This window comes from Anser anser (assembly GCF_964211835.1).
Source record: "Anser anser genome assembly, chromosome: 4".
Classification (NCBI taxonomy): Eukaryota; Metazoa; Chordata; class Aves; order Anseriformes; family Anatidae; genus Anser; species Anser anser.
This window is the reverse complement of record NC_139724.1, coordinates 44637672-44658756: the sequence shown is the minus strand read 5'-3', so window position 1 is coordinate 44658756 and position 21085 is coordinate 44637672. Positions and strand designations below refer to the sequence as shown.

Genomic DNA, 21085 nt, shown 5'->3' with positions numbered 1-21085 from the left:
TTGCAGCCTTATCAACTAACAATGACAAGCTGTATCGAGAAGACACCCTGTTGTCATCCAGAGCCCGAGACAAGCCTGGGCCAGCTATGCACAGAATGAGATACTGAGAAGAACTGTCCTTTGGTGGTCACACGCTTGCAAGTCTTCCTTTTAATGTTGGAGCAGCCTCCCACCTGCTGGGTCACACCTTTCTCTGCATGTAGGATGGAAGGAGCCTTGCTGGGTCACTGAGTCTAGTCTTCTGCCAGTGCAGGCATCCACGTCATATAGTCCTTTCACATCTCAGCTAAAAACTCCTGCATGGGGCATTATCACTTCAATCTTTGTAACGATAAGAGATTAAAGCTTTTTTCTGTGCTTCTGCTGTATTCCAGCTTTTATAGGGCAATTTCATTTTTATTTACAGTACTACTAATAATCTTTGCCCGTTACTAAAGGACAGCCAGTTTCAGAAGACAAGGCAACAATTCACAGGAAGTCAAGGTTCTACGGTTTCTTTAGCAATTTGAGGGCAGAAGGTAGATCTTTGGCTTAAAGACACAGGTGTAAGTAGAAGTGGAGGCAAAAAAAGAGAAAAGTCAGTGTTCCTCTTTGGTATTGCAACAATGGATTCTCCTCCAGCTCTGCTGCTTGGTGGCAGGTCTTCTCAGGAAACGTGGTCAAGCAGCATGCAATCTTTCTACCACAGAACTGCTCTCTATATGTAACGCATTTCCTGACAACTCCAGTAAGAGACAGCATGGCCTGCAGTGTGAAAAGCAGTGATGTGGTAGTACTGAAACCCAGAAGTAAATGTCATGTTCATTCAAAATGTTCAGAAAGAAAAATCAGAAGAGATATATGCAGTTGTTGGACAGTGAATGGAGGAAGCAGAATGACACAATACAAAGTGCTGCCTTTGTTCATTCATTAACACTAATGAAGAGAGGGAACAAAAGTTAGAAGAGAGTTGCTTTGATGTTACAGTATCAGCGCTATCAAACAAGTTAAAACCAAACCATTACAGGTTCAAGATGGACAAGTCTGTTGCAGAGTATGCTGCAGTCTCTGGCAACTTGTGAGTTGCGTAACTACTCCGCTGGCTTTTGGACATTCCTATAGCCTGACATGCTTTGCATAGTGATCAGCATGACATTACAGCCTGTGTTTCACTATCAAAATTAAAGGCTTGATATTGATTATTTTGGAAGTCACTCTCCAGGTTTAGTGAGGCTGCTGTGCTGGTGTGGGATCTCTGTAGCTGTACAACTGTTCCTCTGTTATATGGTCTGGAGCAAACGATGGGGCACAGATGGTGAGGGACTATGGCCTCTTTCCCCTCCTCTCCAGCAAGTCTGCACTGAATTTTACCTTCCTTACAAATACATTCTACATTAAGTTATCTTTAAAATCAAATGCAGCTTTTCACTTTTTATTATGCTTTACCTTTGGGCATGTCTTGGTAGAAGCAGATGACTGAGTACTGCTTTTATTTCTAACTAGTTTCACTTTCTGGTTCTCATGTATTACGAAAATATTGCAGTCTTTTGATTGAACCAGTCTTCATATATGTGTAAAAGTTTACGTGCATACTCAGTTGTTGGTAGAATTATTTAATGATAATGCTGGTTTAAAGTTCTGTAAACTCATTAACATTGTTCTCCTGCCACGTTTTTTGTTTCCCAGGCCCAGGAACTGTCATGTCATACCATGCTAGGGCGCTTCTGTAGTACAGCAAGATCTGGTGAGGGCAGAGCAGCAGCGTGAGAATGCACTGGAGGATGTGGTCTACCTTCCCTTGAAGTGACTCCACGTACCAGCTTGCAGACCAGCTTCTATGTACACCACTGCGATGAGTGCTGCGAGCCACTGGATCAGACATCACATGCCATTTACACTTCAGCTCCCGCAGCAGAAAAGACACTGCAGTATCATGCTGCATAGCCAGAGGGAAGGCTGAGGCCAGAGCCACCTCTGTAAATCTCTGGATGTAGTAATGCAAGTGCTTTCTTCAGCTGCAAAGCCATTTAAAGAACTTGCTACTCCAGGTCACCACCACAGTTGTGGCTCTGCATCACAGTGTATCACACTGTCAGGAGCCTCTGTTAAAGCTGCTTGGATCAATGAAATGATCCAGGTTAAAAATCCCGCTCGGAAACAGCTTGAGAGTTTGTTTTGCTTTGTTTTAACCAGAATCATTTCACTATCAATTCTACTTTCTCCTTAGCACAACTGGCAGATTTACAAACAGCAGTGAGTTGCTAGAAGTCAGAAACTCCTCTTCTACTGGCTCTGTTGCTGATCAAAACCATGGATCGCCTACGCAACAAGTACCTCCTTAGCACACAAGGCTGAGGGGGCCAGTGAGTATCACTGAGCAACAGCATTCCAGGAACAGCACTTCAGTGCCAGTGCAAACAGAATTAAGTCCTTTAGTTGTGGCTGAAATATGGTTTCTGACAGAATCATTTCAAGGAAGAGGATTTAGGAAATCTTAAACTCTGCAGACTGGTCTCTATTTAAAACTTGCAGGTATAATTTTCTCACTCAGGCAGGTATTGTTGGTTTGCTAATTTTTTTAATTTTTTTTCCCTATGGCAGTTATACCAATAAAGTCTCTGATGTGGTTGCAACTATACCGATCTAGAATTATATAGAATAGAATTACTAGAGTAGAATAGAATTATTATCTGTATATAGTCTAGAATGCTAACTATCCTATTTCTCATACATGAATTACTCTGTTGAATATAATGCACCTTGTTATGACTTCATACTTAAACGATGAAATAGCAGATTTATTTACAGGAGGTTAGGGAGTGCTCAGGGCTAACTGCCTCATACAGTCCTTAACAGATAAAACTTAAATGCATTATCTCTGAAATAAAAAGCTTCTCTCACTAAACTTTTTCATAAGCCTTTCTCTCTGCCTTCATCTATAACCAGACATATAACAGACATGAATGTATGTGCCTGCATCCCCAGTTATATCTTTCATATGCACACAGAAAGAAATGTAAAAAGCTACACAGCACAGTTGCTTTGCATAATGAGTTTCATTTTTTTTCACAGGTCAGCACCTTAAGCGAACCTTGGAAAAACTATTGTGTGATCAGTCATCGCACTGAAGCAGCAGCACCCATTCGGTACAGGCAGTCTTGGATAAAAAGCTGAATGCTGTGGTTTCAGTGACTTATCGTTGAAACCTTGTGGTTTCTGTGTAGGAGGTTATACAAGCTGGACACGTTTGACATCCTTGTTTCTGAGCTGTGAAATCTGTACATCTAATTTATGAAAATTATCTCTGGTTTAATTTTATTCTTTTTTTTTAATGAAGTCAACATATTTTCCCTGCATTCAGTGGAAACAATAATGGAAATGTTTTAAGATATGCTGTGAACCTGTTTTGACCTTAAAAGGGAGGAGAATCAAGATATTCTTGATTATGATTAAGGTCTAAGAAGGAAATAAAAATTAAATACAGGGAGTTGCGGGTGAGAAGAAAGTATTTTTCAAGTGTGAAGATAAATAGAGAAATTAGCTATGGGAAGTCAGATAATTTAGAATAAAACATGGTACTGGTACTACTTAGGATAACATGCAATATATGTGGGCTTTCAGATGGTCTAAACACACTAGTAAATTTATACACAAGGCAAATGCAAGACTAATGGATCTGCAGCAGAAGCAGTTGAAATCACACACATACAAACATAATTCATCACTAGATCAGTTAATGTGCTTTTTTCTTTCCTAGTTTAGTTTAATGCTAATTCCCATGAATTGATTCAGTTCTTTGCCAGTTGAAATGCGCTAATGCTGGTGCAAAGGACAAAGCAGGTATGCACAGCTGGAACTCGAAGGAGAGGAAAACATATTTCTTGGCTTCTCTGTGCTGTGTAGTTGTAGAAGAAACGCGCCATGTCTGCATTGCCAAACTGGATTTGTGAGAGTCATGGACCCACCTGGTTTCCCGTCTCTTCCTTGTCTGCTGCCTTCTGCTCTGGTGAGCACCTACCATCATGTAAATCCCCAGAAAGCTGAGCTGTGGCAATAATGGATACCCAAGTCTGTAATACTGGCAAATCATGATCCCTTCTCTGCCATGAGCAGCAGAACCACACAGACTAACAGCAAGTTTTGCCTCTGTCAGGTAAGTTCCCAGAAGCACAGACACCATTCCCTGTGCCCAAACACGGTAAGTGAATCTACGGAAACGTATTTAAAACGATCAAAAACCTGATCAAATAACTATTTTCTGAATAGAAAGCAAATGTGAAGAAAAAGAACATGCAAGGTACAAAACAAAGTTTCTTGCTAAAATGTAAAAAAAAAAATAGAATACCTAGGTGAAAAATAACTACTCTGCATTTGTGGGGTACAAAAATCTGTCTGGAAGTATTAGTCAAAGATTATATAATACTTCTGTGTAAGCAGAGATTGAAAGTGTGACCACCCACTATCAATTCACTTCAGGGAGGACCGGCAAGATTCATAGTAATAATTTTAAGTAATTTCTATATCGAAACATCAGTAGAAAACAATAGATTTTAGATTTTAATTGGTCCTGGTCATTGGTCCTGATAGACCTGTTCCTTTTCAGGGGAAAAAATTTTTACTCTTAATATTGTGCTGTTTACTGGAAAATGTCTTGTCCTGCTTTTGTTTCTTTCCAGAAACCTGAGCCAATAATTATTGTAGCTACAGCTGCAGATAAGTATACAGGAAAATAATAAAATTACAGTCTGAAGTTACTTTTCTGTATGAATGATGTTTTTCTTGCCTGTTATTTATGGGCAGACTTAACACTTGACATGGGGTTCCTTGAGCAGACAGTGCTGTTTGTCTGAACTAACTTACAGGAAACTGAGAGAAAAACGAGGATGCACTGAAGACACTAGTCCAAATCAGTGGAGGCTATTGAAAATATTTTCCCACATAATTATTTCAAATGTGGAAAATGCAGACAACCAAGGAAGAACCAACCATCTTTTGAGCATCCAAAATTTACTCAGGTGCAATATGTTAAGATTCACTATTCCTCTCCATATATCTGGATTTTCAGTCCATATCCTGTTCCTCTAATTATCACAAGGATTACACAACTACTTCGTAATTGAACTTGAGCAAAAACTGTGTATTCCTGTTCTCTCTTTTGCTGTGTAACCAAGCCTACAGTTCTTCAGATGCTTGGTTGGCAGCATTTTTAGGTGGTTTCTTAGCCACTACGCTACCTTTCCACTTGCCTCTCTGGGGCTGCTGTCCTCCTACCCTACGAGCCTGTTGCTGGCCAGGGATAGACAGTGATACACCAGTGCTGCACACCTTCACCAGGCATGCCTCTCCCTCCCGGGACTGTCATGGATGTAGGGTGCTGCAGAGCAGAAGCAGCAGCTTACATCTCCCCTTCATCAGACTGCATCCCCCAGTATTGAAGACCCAGCTCAAAAGCCACAGGAGGCTTTTTTTTCCCCCTCTTTACAGTGCCAGCCACCCACCAGCTTTGTGTTTGCCTTCCAGGGAACAAACTCGCTCACTGATGCAGCCAAAAATGAGCCGTGCTCTGGTAGGGAGCTGGTAGACTGGACCAGCCATCCCAGTGGTCTGGATACAGAGACCCTGCGGCAGCCGTGGTGCCTTCCCAGTGAGATGTGCTTTTACCAGCTGAGGAACGCTGCTGTAGGCCATGGGCAAATGACTGAGGTAACAGTGGAAGCCCCTCGGTGTCTTCATATTGTATTTTTTTATTTTTTTGAGGGTATTTTTTGTTACCCCACAGCCTAGAAGGCTACACCTCTTCTGTCATCCTCTTCCCCCTTTTCGGGGTACTCATTTTAACTCTGATCATTCTGGCCATTTGATTTACGAGGGCCGTTGTCTCTGCACCACTGGGCATGGAGGGCTGTGACAGCAGCAGGCAGGAGAAGGAGAGGGTAGATGTGACAGTGTCCTAACTAGCCTTTACCTTCAAGCCAGACCTTCACCTACTGCTGTCATTTGCAGAGCCACTCTAGCAACTGTGTATGCACTTGTAGCCCAACCACAGCCAAAACAGAGTCATAGAACAGCTCTGGTTGGGAGCGACCTTAAAGATCATCTAGTCCCAATCCCCCGGCCATTGGCAGGGACACCACCCACTAGATCGGGTTGCCCAGGGCCTTGTCCAACCTGGCCTTGAACACCTCCAAGGACGGGGCATCCACAGCTTCTCTGTGGGCAACCTTTTCCATGGCCTCAACACCCTCTGCAAATAAAACATTAAGAGCTTAAATCAGTAGGAAGCTTGCATTAGACTGGTCAGAGAGTGCACAGGCAACAGTACAGTTAGCCACACCACCTTGATCTTCTGTAGTTGTGTGTCTATGTCATGCACCACACAGTAAGGAAATATTGATTGAACTCCAGAGTCTGCAAAATAATTGTATTTGATGTTGCTACACAATGGGTGACAACATGAAGGGAAGTGGAAACACTAAAGCTGAGAACTCTTTGCTTATGTTCGAATGAGAATGTCAGAAACGGCCTGAAGGAAGAAAGGAGACAAAGATGCAATTTCCAACACAGTAACTGGAGATCAAAGGAGTCCGACGATGTTCTTTCAGATTTCTGTTTGTGGCGGAGCTGCAGGAGAAGATTAAAGATGAACATTATTTTGGAGTATTTCTGCGTACTGCAGAAAGCAGTAAGCTCTGTAGCTTTCCTCCTGGTTCTCTTCTTCCCATTGCACTCTGCATTTTCTGAGTTGGCCATGCTAAGTTTTTCTGAGAGAAAAGCCACCATTCACTTCACTTAAATCATCTTTAATTGACCAAAGATTAAACTATTTTACCTTCTGACATAGTCACATGCCATGGAAACTCTCCTTACTCATTCTTTGACCTGCCTCGATTTCTCCTTTATTGCTAGTTCTGGTTTGATGCTTTTAAGGATCAAACAAAACATGTTTTCCCTCTTACCTCTGTACTTCAGCATTTTCTCTTTGATTTTATTGATTTTTCCAATTTCTGTAAAAACTAATAAATTGAAACAGCAAAATATTTCATGCTGACACTTTTGTGTGAGCATTTCAGTTTTCTGTTTATAATACTTCATTTTGAAGTTTTGTTTGTAATTGTTTTTATGACCTAGGAAAGAAATCTTTCTTCATAGTCTGTTGCAGAATTTTCAATCTGAAGTGAGCTTTTTCTGCTTGATCATCTCAGTAACTGCAGTGCGATTTGTGCCCCTGCAAGTGTTTTCTGGTAAACAAAAAGGGCCCATGCTCACCCTGTTTTGGGTGACCAGCCTAACCAGCCAGTTTACCAGTCATTATCTGTCTTTCTTAGGTCTTTATGATTTAATACACATGCCTGGTGGCTCTGAAACATAGCTGTGCTTGCCTTTTTTTTTTTTTTTTTCACAAGTGGGGCACAATGCTACAGTTGTCTGCAGTGGGTAATCAGTACTCCAGAAAATGAAGGACAAATAAGTAACTGCTTAAGTATACAAGGAAAACTTCACCTTCAGCATATAGAAACTCGGAAATAAGTCCTTACCCTCACAATTTTAGGCATGAAGGTTAACTGGGAAACTTTGTACTGGGAGAATGTGTGGGCCCTTTACCCTAACCGCCCATGTGTATCTGCTTAGGTCTGGGGGCTGGACAAAAGGCAGTGTCCTTCTACTTCAGTGATGCTTATTTGTTTCTAACAAGGGCAGAGCACGTTTCATTGACTTACCAGGCCAGGCTAGGGAATCTGGACTTGCCAGCTATTATGACAGGTAGTTATTTCCTTTTTTTGTTTCTTCGTTTAGAAGAAATTAAATTGTGTGCCTTTTGGAATTTGATGTGTCTTTAGATCTAACCTGCTCACTGATGTCTACAGAAAGATAAATTTAACTTTTTTACTTTCAAACATTAATAGTCAAGAGAAGCCAATATTTTATTTGATAAAAGCTTACCTTCTTACTTAGGCAAAACATTGTTCAGTATTATTTAACATCTGTAAGCTTAGTGGAAGATGGCCTAATACAGGTTGATTTGGACTGCTGTGCTATACTAGTTCTGTGGGCCTGCACAGCACTCTTTGTGCACAGTGGAAAGGGTATATAAGAGCTTTATTTATCTATTAACGATTCCTGTTTTAACCCCTGATCAGAAAGGCCAGGCTAGGCACTGGAAGCACAGCGAGCGCCATGGCTGCCATGGGCTTCTTCCAAAAAATCTGTACTCCTGCCCTTTCTGAAGGAGTCCAGGGCAGGCCACAATATGGGGCTCTCAAGGCTTGCTTGAGGAAAAGCCTCTAACCCAGCTCTGCATTTCTTCAGTATAAAGGAAATATCCCAAGCTAGAATATGGACCGAGCTTTCTCTAAGACTGGTATTGTGCACTGGTATGAACAAGACCAGATCGGTAGTAAGAGAGAGAGATTACGTTGGTATGAATCAGAGCACCCTGAGTCCACCCCTCCATCAGTTCTCAGTCTAGTACTGAGAAAGCTTTTCAGGTCTGATTAGTCATTTGTGTTAAGTGCAATAAATGCCAGAGAAACTAATAAAAAAAAAAACCACCAAACACCTCAGTAAATGTGAGGCATAGCTGCTCTCTAGTGGACTTGTGAATAGTGTCAGCAATGTAAATACAGTTAACATCCCCAGAAGTTAACCATGTAGATGCTTCTGCTGAGTGACGGAAAGAGGATGAAAACTTCCTACACATTCTTGCTGTCTCTCACCTCCGTATGTAGCTGACTTACACCAGGGTTAGAGTGAAAGATGCAAAAGCAACTTAAAAAAATACGTAGTGTCCAGTGCTGTGGTGAGCGATATTTCATTAAGCATGTGTTTTACTTGCAGGGGCCAGTGCTTCCACTTAGCATCATGCAAGAATGGCAAATATCTTACAGCTGAGGAAAACTCATGTATCAGAAAAGGTGAGCAGGTGTGCAAAGTACAAGTGTTTATTTCCTTGTGCTAATGCTGTACAGAAAGAAAGCAGAGAATAAATCAGCTACTGCATGTAGGACTTTGACATTTGGGAAGGTGAGGTCTTCTGAGGCTTTCCCAGGAGAAAAACTGCTGTTTTCAGTGGGCTCAAAGTTAAGTGTATCAGCATGCCCCCATGTAAGTGCATGCACACAGAGGACCTCAGGCAGGCTGGCTGCCCAGCAGGGTCTGGGCTGGCTGTGGTACTGGCTGCAGTAGCAGCTTCACTGGCTCAGTGCTTAGGTGGCTCCCCTCTAGATGTCAAGGAATTCTCCTATGTCCACCAAGTGCTCCCAGAATGAATCTGCTGCCTGTGTTTGATTTCTTGATGGGCAGTCCCTGAAAGAATTTCAAAACTAATCTATTGGTTGCATTCCTTTATTGCAGTAACTTCAGCAGCAATCAGTGTCAGAGCTCATGAGCAGCCTTGCAATAACTTAGGATTCAAATAATGTAATTCAAACCCATGGAAGGTTTATGGATGTGCCTGAAAAAAAAAACAGTCTTTAATATGAACAAAATGATGTGTATGGCAAAATAACCAGTACTTAACCCAAAGTAGTGTTTATACATTTGCAAGAAGGTTTGCTTACGATGTAGGATATATTGCACAAGCAGCTTTAGAAATAACCTGGACATCCTATTTCTTAGATTTCAATGTAAATTATTGAGAAAAATAATCACACCATAATGAAGTCTAGCAAAGCATTGAAGAAATTAAAAAAGTAATCTCTGTTATGAAGTTTACACTATCTTAATTGTTTATGTGTCTGTTAACATTACCTTTAATAATAAGGTATTTTGGTGCGGTGCTAAATACAATGTATTTGGAGTTTTATTACCTAATTCAATTTTGCATGGACAATAGCCACCTTAGCCCACAGAAACTTACTTAAAAATAAAGAAAAAAAGGAAAAAAAATCGTTTCCCAATTAGCTGGGGAAAAAAAGGAACAATACAGGAAGAAGAGTTACCAAACGGCTCCTTTTGGGAGTTCTCTGTTCCACTCCAATTAGGAGCATAGTATGCTGCCTGGATAAAGTCCCAGGCCTCAAGAAGATATGACTTGCTTTGAGCTGATTCCTAGAGTATTTTATAGTAGCAGTAGTGGTATGCACTTTGTGTAATGGAAAATAGATGTTGCAGTAAATGTATTGCAATCACTTATAAAACTTCTAGAACACAAGTATGGAAGGTATAAGGAAGGGCTGAGGGCACTTCTAGTAGATACAGCACCCCGTGTTGATGTAATTACATCGACAGAAAATGTCCTTTATCAATACAGCTCTTTCTACCTAGAAAAAGGTTTTAATACATTCTGTTGGAAGAATTGAACCATGGGTTATCTGTCTGCTGTTGGTACAGTATAGCTATATCAGCAAGTTCTATTAAGTACAGAAAGTATGCCACATCCTTCTTCCTGGTGGTCTGTTGCCGAAGAAAAAAACTGCCTGAACGATGACTGGGGAATCTAGGTGGAATTTCACCTTGGCTGGTGCTGTTAAAATTTCCATCTAGTATCTGGTAAGGGTTTGGTTTTTTTTTCATCATTGACCGTAACAGGAAACACAAAGGAAAAGTGCCGCTGAGTTCCATTCTCACGCTGGCACTGCAGAAGTACCTGGTTCTGTCACGCCATGGTCTGGCATGGCGTCAGAAGGTATGGAATATCTCTAGCCATTTCTGCATGAGAGCTGATGCTCAGGGGAGCACCAGGGATTTTCCTGCCAGCCTTCATGCTGTGGCTGTCCCTCTTCCCCAGGGCTCAGACACCATGCCAACTGTGGTGCATTGATAGCCTGTTAATTAGAAAATGCCACACAAAAAGCTGCCCTTAGAGATAGGAGGTAACAGCATCCCAAATCTTAAAGGCACAAAAAAAAGAGGAGTTATGGGTGAAGACATCTGCTCTTCAAGTACATTGCGATGACACCACGCTATTCCAATTCATACAAACCCAATTCATATTCAGTTGGTTTCAGCCTTGTAAGCTGATAAAATGCCTTCGTGATCATCTCAGCAATGTTAAAGCAATTAACTTCCCAAGTCCATGCAGTCTGTGAAAAGAGGACACACATGCATATGGCACTATGGCTAAACCAGAAGGAGGATGCGTAGAAAAGTGCATACTCATGTTGGTATAGCCTGAGTGGTTCTCAGTACCTTGATATGAGAGAATACGAAGTCCGAATTTGCTACCCTTATTAACCACCAGATCCATCTATTAGGGATGGGACTGGGGTAACAAAATGGCTTACATGTGAAAGTTTTCAAAGACGAAAAATAAAAATAGGAAATGCTTTTTGTCTCTAGTGAACCTAGTAGGCTCTTCTGAAGGATAGCCTTGATCTGTGAAAATGTATCAGTCTGAGCTGTGCAGAGGTCAAAATATATATTTGAAAACTAATATTTTCTATTTCCTTTTTGTTCAACTTCCTGTATGATGAGCCCAAGTTGTTTATTCTTCTGAATGATGCAATGGGTTAACGGATAGTATGTGGGTTATCAGTAAGGAAATCTGAAGGTACAAGGACCATAACAGTACCTTATGTTTCAGTTTGATTAAACTGGTAGAATTCCGTGTAAATGGAAAATTGTGAAGGCGTATAGCCTTTATTTTATGAAGAGGATACAGTAGGAAGTAAATTAAAGCACAGAGTATCATCTTATTTCTTACTTGTAAATAACGAAATGCCTTAAAGTCTTTCAACTGAAAATCCACACACTCCTTTTACAAAACATAAAATCAATGCTTAGTCCTTCCTGCAAAGGTAGAGATTTAAGGAAATGTGAATGCTTAGAGGAAAGATGTAATGGATTTATTTAGGAACCAAGATAAGTCTCTAGGAGGTGGCCATTCTCTAATTTAACTTGGACAAATGGCTGAGCTTTCTTCTGGAGAGTGCCTTGTGTGGCAATCAGCCATTTGCATGGAAAGGTACTTTACTTGCTTTAGAAATCTAAGGAGGTGGAGGCTATCAAACGGTTTTTTGAAGTGTATCCACATTTTGTTTCTTTGCTTCTTTATAGAGAGTGCAGCAATGCAGAGTAAGCTCAGTGGCCTTTTAGAAAAAAAGAGTTGGTGCTCAGGGAAGCTGCCTTACATGGACCTCTGCCAGGCCAGGCATTGTCCAAACCCTTGGTGCAACGCAGTCTGCTCCCCTCCAGGTAAGCCACGAGAGGTGCTTGAGCATCTCTCCAAAGGAGAGACAGACAGACAGCAGTACGAGCAGTTACATTCACCATCGTGTAACTTCATGGTTCTGAGCTACACGCAGATATCAGGAACATGCCCTTATCTTATGTAAAAATAGATTATATTTATTGTATGTGGATAGCAAGAAAGGTTTTCTTTGAGGTGGGTCTCCTCACGTTGTTTTTTTGTTTGTTTTGTTTCGCTTAACTGCTGTTGCTTAAATGGAGATCAATAGTAATGTTTATTAAAAAAAGGCAGGGAGGGAATGCACTTGGTTTACCCCACCTTAGGACTGCACGTTGGTGTTCTGAAACTAGGGTGGGGCGGTTTATATTTTGATAGACCATTATCTAGGAGGGAAGCAAATAACCCGAAACCTCCCCCTTTCAAGTGGCCATGTTCTAAATAGTGTTTTGTTCCTCACTGGTTACACCGTTGCTGATGTGCTGCATGGCTGTGCGTGAGAGCAGCTGGGAGCTAACAAGGTCATTACACTCAAGGCTTCAGATATTGTTTTATTTGCTGTGACTCAATGTGGAGGACAGCAGCACAAACACCCGTGTTCTCCTGGGCTGCTTTTTCCGTATGCTCCGTTCACAGTGTAATGCTGAGCAGATCAATAATTAATCCTAATAGATTACACACAAGGAGTAAATGAGCAGTAAAAGGTTTAAAAATAATGAAGAAGCTGTAGCAGGTAAATCTTGTGCAAACTGTTTTTAAGTGCTGGTGGTTTATGCCCTAGCACCTCATGGGCCACTCAGTTACAGAGGCCATGCTCTTTGTGCCACTCCTGTCTTCCCTGGGCTGTCAGAGGGGGAAGTGACTTCTTTTCCTTTTTCCAAGAGCTTCGAGTGAAAAAATTAAAATAAAAGCCCCAGCATTACATTTAAACCATTAATATTTAATCTGTTACATGACTGAGGACTGGACCTAACTGAAGTACATAATCTAGGACATAGAAAAGGAGAAGAGTAGAGAAGAGTAGCCCACAGCTTCCTTTCCAGAAGCCCTGACTCTGTTGATGAGGGGGTTACCCTAACTTTTGATGTACAGCCCAGTAGAATAAGCAGGGCTTGGAGTCTGTGAGCTGCAGCAATCCTGTGGGCAGTGCTGTACTGCAAAGGGTGGGTGGAACTGAGCTGGAGCTTACTTCGTGCTAGAATTAAATCAGTCTTGAGCCAGGTTCCCAGCAGCTGGCTTGTGGTCGCGTAGACATCACATCAGTGCAAGAAACTCAGCCCACATGCACCGCTGGTTAAGTAATCCTCAGGTACCTAGTTGGAGAGCTCAACAGTGCTCTCAGGCTTACAGCTTGATTTTTGGGTGGTTCTATGTGGAGACAGGAGTTGGACTCGATTCAAAACCCGCCTGGACGTGTTCCAGTGTGACCTGATCTAGGTGCTTGAGCTCCGGCAGGGGGATTGGACTAGATGATATTTAAAGGTCCCTTCCAATCCCTAACATTCTGTGATTCTCTGAGTTTGTACATTGAGAGGTTTGAAGAGGAACGCAACTAACTGAATGACATTCTAGCCACTCTTCAAACTCCTCCCGTTGTTAAGATTGTTGCTTACATGTGGGTTGAAAAGGAGAAATATTAGGTCCCACATGAGGACGTTTTTGCTGCCACTCTCGTTCAGAAAAAAGGATTCATCATTGGAAATATTGGGGATGTGACATAGTCTTAGGAGAGGACTGGAAGGAGCCCTGAGAGGTCACTTCGTCTTCCCCACATCTATACTTGGTGTCTCTTTCTCATGTTGATTCACAAGAGGTGCTGAGAACAGGCAATCTAAAGCAAGAACCAGGGCTCACGGCCCTCCAGGAGATGCAGGAACATCATACACGGGCCAATGCTAACAGAGGAAAGGAAGGCTGCTGTACACCTCTCCTGCAGCCCTGCTCTCCAGGGTCTGCAAGGTACACAGGTGTGAACGTGATCACATTATAAATGGCTAAAGGGAAAGAAAGGAACTATATGTTAGACCTAGGGGGACTTTTCTGATAGGAGGAAGAAGTACCTTGATCTGTTTTTGGAATTTTCTTCTCACCTCCATTCCCTTGAGTTTTCCTCCCTCTCCTTCTGTTCTTGCTTGTGTGAGGAAGACTCTTTTACTTCTTGCTTTTTGCCCTTTTACCATTACACTGGCAGCACTGGGGCCCTCTGGCATCTTCCCCGCCACACCAAAGAGTAAATGTCCTTCTCCTGGTTATGTGAGGTGGCAGTTGTTTGCTGGGGAGCCATGTGGCTGAGATTGTGTCTCGTGCTTGTGAACGTGGTCTTGTCCATGCTGGATGTCACCAGCTGAGGTAAGAACAACACCCAGGGGTCTGAGATTGGTATAGGACACTTACTGCACAGGTCACGTCAATATGCAGTTTGTAGGGGTGAAGATAAGGTTATAGAGGGTGTCTTAGAGAAAAAAGGTGAAGCAGAGTCTCACATCCTTCGTGTCTGGAAAAACAGCGTTGTGACTCAGCAGTGCACTTGCAGGAGACAGCTGCCCGTGGGGAGCTGAGCCCTGGGTTAGATGACCAAAAAGGTTCTTTGAAATTTGGGTTTCTTCTTAAGATTTGCAAGTGGGTAAAGACAGTCCTGGGTGGTTGCAGAGCGCGGGATGCAGTCAGGGCCCAGCGGCAGAGGGGCAGCTCCTGGCTGGGCACCTGCACCTACCCAGCCCCTGCCTGCTTGTCTTGCCCTCGCCAGGAGGCATCCTCTCCAGCACCTTTGGGAATGGCTGCTGCAATGGAGGTGCCAAGCCACCCTTTTCTCCTCCATGAAATCCTTCCTGACAAACAGTTTTCCCGGGATAATTTCACCAAATAAGTCGGTTTAGTCAAGGCTCTGAAAAATAAAAGTACAGGCAATATTTTTCTAATGACTTTATAGCTGAGAGATTCGTAGGTACGTGGCTTCATTGCCCTGTGTGTACCTCCTGCTGCAAGACCCAGGACCTGCATGTTCTTAGCATCGATAAAAATACCTATGGCATTAGTCACAGCTAGCGCCAGCCTGCAGTCATGCTGGCGGGCTTGTGGTTTTCTTTCAGCTTCCTTGCTACAAGTCTTGAAGTCAGGGTTCCCCGTCTGGGCAAGAGATACTCTCCCAGACCTGGCTTATCCCTCTTACTGCTTGTTATTTTAGCTTCTGTTTCCTCCTTATCCTGCAGTTTATGCTCCTGCTCACTTCGGCCCTGCGAGCATGTCAGGGCTTGGTGCTCCCACAGCGTTACGTGCCGCATCGATGGTATCGGTGCGTCCTCATCCACCGCTTCCTTTCCCCTCGGCCCAGCTCCTGCCGCCCCGTGCAGCTGCGGCGTCACCGGCCGGTGCCTGCAACGCGTCTGGCGTGTCTGTGTCTCCAGCCCCGCACTCCTCTGATGGCTAGGAAACGGCCCCAGATGCCTCACTGGTTTTTAAAGCCCATGTCTCTAGTTCTCACCTAATACTGACCATTTTTCTGTCTCCGTCTGCCTCGTTGATTCTCCACTTATTCCTAAATCTCAGAGGGAAAATGTTTCTTCCTTTCCCTAGACTTGTTTTTGTCTTCTGCTGGGGATGATTTAATAATAACTGGGTTATTATTCTGCACTTCCAAGATTGCTCAAAAGATGTTGCAGAAAACAAAGCTGTATTGTATTGAAACAGAAAACAACTTCAGAATAGAATGAATCACCCTTTCTTCAACCCCCAGCTAAAAAAAAAAAAAAGAAAAAAAAGATGATTCACTGTAGAAAGTCTGTGTGAGGTTTCTCAAATTCAGTTCTGGTTTATTATCTGTGAGGCACTTCTGTGCTTGTCATTCTGGCAATGCGGTATCACTTTACTTGAAAATGGCCTAGCGGTTTTATTGATTCATTCTGGGAGATGACTTTATTTTGTTGGTAAATTTAAAGGCTATTTTTGCTTATATCATCAAGAACGTATAGCATAGTATTTGAGACTACAGACTATTTTGGAAAATTTAAGTAGATGTATAAGAAATTATAACAAGTAACACAATAAATATACAGCACAATTAAAACCAGTGAAAGGAGATGCTTCTTAACACTGTAGGAGTTTTTGCCTTAGCACTACCAAGGGCAAGGCCTTGGTGAGAGTCCAAGCAGCTAGGCTAACTGGTAACTTACCTAAAACAGATAAAAAGAAACCATCTGAGCCAGTGCATTCCCTGGGGTGCAGAAGCTGTGCCCGGTACAGCGGGCTGCTGGTGCTCCCTCGGCTGGGCACTGCTGGGTTTCAGTCCCCTCAGGCTGGGTCCCCAGCTTCTGCAGCCTCTGTGAGGCACTCCCTTGGCAAGCAGGGTTTGTGCAGGATTTGGTGGGCTGTTGGCTGACGTGCAGTATGTTGGGGTTTCAGGGACAGCGCTCTCCCTGCCTTCGCCCAAATTCATGACCGCGTTGGTGAAATCAGACCGAAAGTCTGGTGCGGTGTGAGGTTATGTTCCCATTTCTGTGTAGTGACCGGGGGGAAGCATTTTGTAATCCAGGTGAAAACACACATTGTTCACATGGGCTTTCGGTCTACTTTTATTATATTCTCTCGCTGTCCTCCAAGAGGAGGACCACAAAGCAGCTTTGGTGGAAGTCAAACGGTGTGCATGAGCTGCGGGAGCCCTCTGGAGACCTGTCCTGGGGACTGGTCAGGGAGGGTGAGGGAAGTTCCTTGAGCTCCCAACAAATGGCACTGGATTTAAACAAAAGCTTTAAATGCAGTATTTAAATGCTCTTTATTTTGCATTTCCCTAACAGGTGTTTTTCCAAAGTTATTCCAAAAAGACTGTGAAGTAACCAAGCATCGCTGCAAAGGAGCTGAGAAGTGGCCCATGCTCCTCCTGAGCCCTGCTGCAGCTGGCAGCCCCTGGGGCATGTTCCCTGCATGCACTCATCCTGCAGGTCAGTGCAGCACTGGGTGACTTCTGGAGGAGCTGTGTTTAAGAGGGTGGCAAAAGTTAGCAAAACAAAAGCTGCCATGAAGACCTATCATGAACGAGGTGTGATAATTTTGGCAGTGCTGATGTGGGTGTTGGGAGATGGCAAAAAAAAGGGCACATGAGGTCAAATGGTCCTGCTCTTTGACTCTTTGTTGAAGGCTGTGTGGAGCAGAAATCAAAAACTGCTGTATGGTGAAAGCTTTCAATGAATGGCTTTTGATTAATTCTTGTGAAGCTGGTGGGAGGTGGAAATATGAAGAGGAATCAGCACCAAGTGTGGCCAAAAGCACCGCTGACAGGGCAAACTTTCTCTGTTGGCAGAGGCACAATGGCAGCAGCAACGTACAGAGATCTGCAACACACATAAAGCATATGCATTGGCAGTTTCCCCAGACAGACTTTGTAAGGATTGCCAACCAGTCAAACTGCCTCTTAACCTAATTTTACCAGTCTGCACACTTTGTTAGATACACTTTTGAAGTACCTATCGACCAAGTTTAGCATAAAACAGCAAAAGTGATAGATTTGATTTGTAACACAGAAGAGAGAGCTGGTGTGCTTTGTTCTGAGGAAATTGCTTTTCAGAGGCGTTCTTCCTAGTGTGCTAGTGTAGTTGTATTCATGTGGGAAAAAATTAGCATTCCTTAGCCATAACTGAATTTCCAGCTGGATATATCATGGGGGAAAAAAAAGATAAGTATCTTTCATGCCTTCAGTGTGTTCTTTGACTATGAGATCTCACACCAGTATCTTTCATGCCTTCAGTGTGTTCTTTGACTATGAGATCTCACACCAGTATCTTTCATGCCTTCAGTGTGTTCTTTGACTATGAGATCTCACACCAGTAAATGCCCATCTCTTAGGGGCAGAAATGGCAGTCTCAGTCCTGTTTCAGAATGTAATGAATGCTTAGCCAGGCTTATGCATAAGATAGTGACTGTTAATCATGAGCATTGCTCTGCGTACGGTCAATTTGGATGTCTGAGTTTTGCCATGAAAAGGTAGAGCACAGCAAGATGACTGTCTGCAGTTACAGCCCTTAGCTGAGCCGTGATAGCTGAGGGTATGAGACCTGTGGTTCATCTCAGTGCTAAATGAGTTGGGTAGCTTCAGCAGCACACCCGGGTACTGTGCTTCTTCTTCCTCTGCTGTTTGACTGCTATTAAAAGTCGGGAACTGGATCTTTGGTTAGACCAGCTGTGGCCATTTTATTACTTAGCTTATGTTGAACTGGTAAATCCCAGTGAAGCGTAATAATGTGTTAGATATCTTGCATTACAATGCACATACTCCTTTGGTGCCACCTCAGTCCTTTTTTTGGGGGCATGACATTGGCATGTGAGATGGGAAACCTGGCAGCTGAGATTTCGCCCTGGAATTGACACGCCAGGCTTCTCCAAGTACCACATCCACATTTCCAAGCTTCAGTTTCCCAGGTAATTTTGTATGTCTGTCTGCTATGCTTGTACTTAATGGTGTTCTAAGTCAAATGTGTTTGTGCCACTTGTGGAGTGATTTTTTCAAAACACTGCTAGAAGGCGGCATGTCTGTTCAGTGGAGGTCAACAAAGCTTAGAAAAAAGATGCTAAGGTGAGCCTAGACAGCAAACTTCAGGTGTGTTTACTATACTGTAAGGCAGCAAAAGTGGTGGGTAAGATCTGTCACGTGGAAGAGAGAACTGGTGTGTTTTGTTCAGGGGAATTTGCTGCCATTATTGGAGTTGGATATACTGCACTGAGTTCAAAACCAGCAACAGCAGAAATAATTGTTCAGCCTGAAAAGAAATAGTGGGAGATCTTCAGTCAGACTGGCAAGCCACAGCTTCCCTTCCCAAACCTGGATTCACTTACATCCATAAGTCGTCACAGCTACAGCACCACGAGCACTGCAGTTTCTTGGTGGGTGTTGGCAGTTTCTCATGTGCATGTCAGTGCCCCTTTCCTCAGCAACTGGAGAGCTGGGATATCCAGAAGCTGTCAGTAAACAACTCTACATGTGCAAGTGTCAAAACCTGCATCTCCAGAAGCCTCACTGGGCATTGTGGTCACAAGTGCTAGCAACTGGGCACATGCTGATGTCAATTTGTTCACTGCCAGTGTTTTCAAAACGCAAGTGCAAACTTGGGCTGTTTTGTGGCTTAAGGGAGCATGAGGACATTCACACCTTGTTTTTATGGGTGCCCAGGCGATGTCTTTTGCTTAGAAATGTACCCCTTCAGCATCAAATAATGAATAAGCTATGACTAAACCTGGACGCTGGAGCTACCACCGAGAATATCAAGCATGTGAACAGTGATAAGGCAGCGTTTTAGAAAGAACAGTGAAGAACAAGACTGCATAACGGGAGTTTTTAAGAATATCTTCTTTTAATGAAGTTATAATATAGAAATGTAGGCTGATCTTCTCTCTCTTGTACCATTTTACAATTTGCAATCCCATACAGTAGATTGTTATTCAAAATCTGATTTGCTCACACACTTGAATTTCTGAGGATAAAATTTGCTCCTCAGTATAGAGAGAGATACTTTGTAAATTTGTCCTTAACCATCGTCAAAGACAATCTTGTCTACCAAAGCAACGTTCAGCCACTGGAAAGTTTTCCAGCAGTGGGTAATTCCCGGATATTGAAAAAGTTGTCAGACATCAAAAATTCTTGTTCAAGATTGCGTTAAAAACGATATCTATCTACTGCAGCTGGAAGTGACATTAAGAGGGGTTTTTACTTGGCTGGTATTGTAGAAGGTCAAGTTTTGCTTATCAGCCTCGGACTCAGATATTCCATGCAGTTCTCAGTTGAATTCAATAAAGCCACTAAACTTTGATGACTGTGAAGTCAACTTAAATGTGTTCTTCTGTGAACTTAAGTCCTAGATAACCTAAAACAAATTATTTTGCAGCTACTAAGTAAAAGGAATAGCAGCAGTGCAGTGCAGTTTGGAAAGGTTCTGTAGCATAACCGAACGAATCCCTTTCCTTTGCACATATAATCTGGCTTAAGGTAGAAACTTTGATTTCAAGCTAATTACTTCCATTAAAAACTCTGCAATACTTCAGATTGTAACTTGATCTTTGCCGTTTGCTGTGCTGCTGCTGCTTTTGTCACATGGAGTTTTACTTTAGTATTTGTTCCTACAGATCTGCCTTTTGCTCCAAATCATGCCTGTCACTAAGTCACCTGCAGTACCAGGGATGATTTCTGCAATCAGTTTTGATACTCAGTGTTTAAGCTGTTCGGCAAAGTATCAGAAAACACTTGTGTATGTTTTCTATACATAGTAATAAAGTGAGAGGAATAGCAGAAAGTTTAGGACAGAATGATGCTAACCATGCTATGTGCCTTAAGGAATGACCCAAACAATGCGATAGGTTTGTAAATAGAAGCAAGCTGTTGAAGAAAAATGTGTTTATCTGTATACTTGTGGAGTCACATTAAAACATGGCCAATCTTACCAAGTTTCACAATGAATAGTAAGTGGGAACTGAAAAAACCAAACTGTTGCCTGAACATCGTTACCGTAAATGAAGAGGAAAAGAAACACTGTAGGTGGGGATAGTAGTTCTGAGCCATTCCTTTGGTGTCTTATATGTAACTGTCCCAAAAAACCCCAATAGGACTTCACCGTCAGAAATCTCCCGTTCTGCAGGCTGTCTATTCTTTTCTTGGTGGCCACAATCTCCAAGCACCTCTGACGACAGAAAAAAAAGAGTATCATTTGACGTATTTCACATTTCCACTTCTGTTCAGTGATCATTTTTCCTTCTGTCTGCGGTTGTTTGACCTTGGTCCAGTTATTCAAGTGAGCACAGAGAAAAGTGGAAACACGTCTACATTTTTTTCCTCCTGCATGCCAGGACGCAGCACAGCTCCCATGGTCAGAGATGGACTCAGGAGCTTTGAAGCTAAACTGTTCTTTAAAAACAAAATGATATTGTGATTATGGCTCAGAAATAATTATTTTTTTTCAGCCAAAGGCCATTATTTTATAGGCTGGCCAATGAAGATAGTGAGTG

The 21085-nt window shown here is 42.6% G+C and overlaps 1 protein-coding gene across 3 annotated transcripts in view; it reads left to right on the top strand.

Annotated features, from left to right (window-relative positions):
• BBS12 (Bardet-Biedl syndrome 12) overlaps positions 1-21085 on the top strand; it is a 79237-nt gene that overhangs the window by 10816 nt on the left and 47336 nt on the right. For 2 of the 3 annotated variants that reach the window (XM_083833776.1, XM_083833774.1), the window contains exons 1-4: positions 5473-5682; positions 8815-8891; positions 11974-12111; positions 16894-17037. The gene's annotated coding sequence lies outside the window, so the exon portion shown is untranslated. Of the gene's footprint in view, positions 1-6; positions 2512-3051; positions 4133-5472; positions 5683-8814; positions 8892-11973; positions 12112-16893; positions 17038-21085 lie in introns of those variants that run through there. The other variant, XM_083833775.1, reaches the window with a different exon arrangement.